Below are 4,802 nucleotides of genomic sequence, written 5' to 3' on the forward strand. Positions count from 1 at the left end.
ATTTTTGTTTACATAATTTTTTTCTTATATTTGTCCACAAAATAATCAAGAAAAATATCGAAATTACTAAGTCAATATTATAGTCGAGGTTTAAATCCTCACTCATCCACTTATGTGTATGAATTTTTAATGATTATTGTTGCTCAACTTTACAAATGTGGCTCAGCTTGGGTGTTGAAGTCTGGGAGTTTTATTTTGAGGGGTGTTCTTTGGGGTTGAGTAGTGACGATGTGTGGTTGTGGATATTGTGTTTACAGTGTTTGTTTCTGTTAAGGTGTCCGTCTTAGGCGGTGTTGTGATTTGGTGGGTTATCTTCAGGGGCTTGTTTGGTGGTTATGGTGTACTGTCTATATGCAACACCATTTGTATTTTGTTTCGTCATACTCTGCGTCTTGCGGGGATGACGTTTAATAATATTTGCTGATTAAAAAAAAAGATTATTGTTGTTTTGTGTATCTACCAAAAAAACTTTCTCTTATATTTAGTACTCAATAGAGAAATATAGTTTTTCAAATATTCATTAATTTTAAATAAACTAATTAGTACTACATCCGTTTCTATATATAAGACTCTTTTATCAAAATCATGGGAATTAAGAAAATTGATGGTATTTGTATTAAAGTTGTTTGAAATCACTATCGTTTTTACAATTTTATCTTTTAGAGAGAGTTAATTTATGTTTTCAATATACTATTTATTGTTGATTGAAGAAAAATATATATAATAAATATGAGCATGTATGTAAAAAAATAATTAATGTAGTTGGATATATTAAAGAGTCTTTTAAAAAGAGGTTGAAAAATCCTCAAAAGAATCTTATAAATATGGACAAAGGTAGTACCAAAGAGAGTATATTATAAGTTGAGAAATGTTAACCGGTGCCCCGAAACACTGATTAAGGAATTATAAAAGGAAATTATTCCTTGAAAATTATGTATTCTAAGTATGTAAGTTAAAAAATTGTACTTTTCAAAGCAAATTATACTTATTACTCCCTCCGTCCCTTAATAAATAACCTAGTTATCCATTTATTTTTGAATAAATCTATTTATTATCGATATCCATATTAAAAATATCGGCTTGATATTAGTTATCCGCGTGAGATCTTCCTGCATTAAAGATTATTATTTCAGTGTTACATGCGTTAGTATTAATATACAATGTTTAATTAATAACACAATAACAATGTGTTATTAATATATTATGTATAAAAACAATGAATTTGCCATTTAATTAATGTTTATATAATAAATGTAAATAGTCGACAATCTAGTCCGTGCTTGGCACAGGTGTCCAAACTAATGTTAACTTGTATCCTTACAGTGCATGTTAAACATTCCAATATTCAACATTTTAAACAATAAATTAACAGAATTTTTAATATACAATTTATATTGAAAATAGGGTCTTTATTATTTAACTGATTGATTGATTGTAAATTATTGGGAATATAAAAAGGTAAGTGTACTAGTTTCTGGAAGAATAAAAAGCTAGTGTACTCATTATTAATTTGCAAAGCGTGTTGGATACGGCAACGTTTGACAGAAAACGACAAAGTGTGAAGAATGAAGAAGAAGCGGGAAAATGAATGATGAAGTGAGTGCAGTACGAAGATGACGATGAGGATGATATCACATGATAGAAGCACTACTTCCAAGGATTTTACTTCATTCAAAAACCCTATAAGTAGAAGAAACGCAGAAGCAACCCAACCATGTCTGAGCCAGTGGAGAGAAAGATACATGTTATACAACAACTGTTATCATATTTTTTTCATTTGTTAAAATACATAGCACGAGCTTTCTTTCAACTATGCATGCTTAACAACAAATCTCAAATATTGTAACTTGTTAATGTGTTACCTCTTTATTTTTTGAAAAAAAAGATTAGATTTTGACAAAAGCTATTTCTAATAGTTTAGCTTTAGAGTAAAAACCAAACACTTAAAAATGATAAAATTGATTTTTTTGTTTAAAAATGTAGTTTTCTTTTTCCAAAAAAAAAGCTGAAACCAACATACTCTTATTTGAGCTTATTTAGGAGCTTATCTACTACCGGAAGTTTTGTGAGATTGTTTTAGATAGCTTTATTTTTTTCATGTGCTATATGTTGCGAATTCGTTGAGAAAACCACATCGATAACAAACTTGATGTGTGGAGCAAAGGATAATCAAGCAACCAAAACAAAGTGTATGAAACAATTATAATCACAAGCCAAAAGTAGAAAACAACAGCGAGAGAAAGAGAAGAGAGAACACAATTTTTTTTTTTGACCCAGTTCGGTCCAAAATTGACCTAGTCTGGGGGAGAGAGCAGCCCTCCGATCCACTATATAATGGGTAACGTTACAAAAGAGAAATCAATGAGTTACAAGAATAAGTCTCCCGCCTAATTCTAATCGCACTTAACTGAATTTCTTAATCACCATGAAAGTAGGTATATTTTTTTTCTCTGTAATAGTGGCCGGAGGGAGTGTGTTTGTGTATGTATGGTACCGTAACCTATCTAATAACATATCTAAGGTACCATAACCTTTACATGGAATAGCACTTAGGTGCCATTGACTTTTGATGCCATTGGCCAATAACACCCATGTGCTACCCCCTTTACATGTGGTTAAATCCTATTTCAAATTGTCTGGTCTGTCTAATATATATACTACCTTTGGCCATTATTACAAGGAAAAAACAGCTTCAAATTTTGGTCAATGTTATAAGTAAAATTTAACTACTTTTACACTATTTAATTCTATTATCTCTTATATACTCTTTATGTAATTCAAAAAATTTAACGCGGGTATTTGATTGATTTATGCCACTAACTATCAAAACGACAATTTAGTAAATTTGGCTTATGTTTTAACATGAAATGTAGAACTTTAATTGCACTTAACTGAACTTCTTAATCACCGTGAAAGTGTTTTTTTTATGTTGTTGCTATAACAGTCATGGTCCGTTGAAATCGGGGCGTTAAACTTAGCATACTAACACTTTCAGTAATTCTTTGTAGAAGGCGAATTAAATTTGACAGTCATTGGTATATATGTTTACATAATAGATATTTACATATGTTTTGAATAGTGTATTATACATTTAAAGTAATATGATGTGATGGAATATCACATCAGCTTAAAGATCTATGAACTTTTATAGGTTTGATCTACTTAACGAGAATTTTCAACTCAACAGTTGGGTTGATTTAATTTGACTCATGGTGTTAATGGACCATGACTCATAATTTACACATAAATTTATTGATTCTTTTTAGACTTAATTGCACTTTTGAACCCCTATCTTTTTAAAAGTTGTGGTTATGTACCCATATCTAATTTAAATACAAAACAGCCCCTTATGTTTTGATTCTTTGGCAGTTTTGGACCCCAAAGGCAAAAAAAAATTGACATGTGGCACCTCACTTAGGGTGTCACGTCAGCATTGACCGAGTCAACAATGGACTGGGGGTCTAAAATTGCCAAAGAATCAAAACATAGGGGGCTGTTTTATATTTAAATTAGTTAGGGGTCCATAACCGTAACTTTTGGAAAGATAGGAGTCCAAAAGTGCAATTAAGCCTTCTTTTTATTGTGTGAAGGATCTATGAGGGTGTGATTGGGAAGGGAAATTTTATTATGAATGCTAACACTAGCAAGACATTCAAGGTAAGTTTAAGGCTCTTTACATGGTGTTTTGTGTTCTGGATATGCTTTTCTTTTTTGCTACAATCTTAGTTTTTTATTACTCAATTAGTTCATTTTTTTTATAAGTATATGACTGAATTCATGAAGACATTTATAATAACCTACAATTATAGCTGTTGTAATTAAGTTCTGCCTTTGGAAGAATAAATAACAAAGATATACCAAATGATGGGATCTCTTGGTATTAATTTAACCTCAGATTATCCTCTTTTTTTCGAGGGGTTTTACCCTCAGATTATCCATTTCTGACTAGTCCATGGATTCAAGTCTCTAACACAGTGCATGGATTCAAATTCTTGCTTGATACTTCCCACTAGCAATGTTGACTATTTTTTCAAGAAACTTGTCCTACTGAAAAGTTTCTATTTAACTATACATTTAATATTATCCTGTTGCATATCCAGGTCTTGCCCCCTCATTTTGTACTTTCTTTTTATCTAAAATATTGTTTCACCAAAGACTAGTACTAGTTTTAGCTTTTACCAGTTTAATGAGGCATGAAAAACAATTGTAAACAATATGCAGTGGTGTGCACTTGTAAGATAATTTTCATGTCTGTGCTTTCATTTATTGCATTTTGAGACTTGTGATTTTGATGCTGAAGCCTTTCTTCTCTACAAATGCAGATTCCTGATTCGATTCAGATGCAAAAAGATGAGATCGGGGTTAGTTTTTAGATTTCACCATGATATGTGCATCTATTGTCTTTTGAGAATTTTTGTATTATTTTTCTGTCATATCCCTTTTTAAATTCTGATTTTAGCTTTTACTAGTTTAACGAGGCTTGAAACATGATTGAAAACAATATGCAGTGGTGCGCACTCATAAGATCATTTACATTTCTTTGCTTTCGCTTATTGCTTACTGAAGCCCTTCTTTGCAAATGCAGGTTCCTCATCCGCTTGAAGTGCGAAAGGATGAGATGGGGGTTAGTTTTTAGTTTTTCACCATGATTTTTGGATCTTCCTATTAAATCAAATGTCTTTGGAGAACTTTTGCATTATCGTTCATCCATAGCTATGTAAATTTTAATTTTAGCTTTTACTAAATTAATGAGCCATGAAACATGATTAAAAACAATATGCAGTGGTGTGCAATCGTAAGAT

Source organism: Medicago truncatula, chromosome 2 (genome assembly GCF_003473485.1).
Source record: "Medicago truncatula cultivar Jemalong A17 chromosome 2, MtrunA17r5.0-ANR, whole genome shotgun sequence".
In the NCBI taxonomy this organism is placed as follows: Eukaryota; Viridiplantae; Streptophyta; class Magnoliopsida; order Fabales; family Fabaceae; genus Medicago; species Medicago truncatula.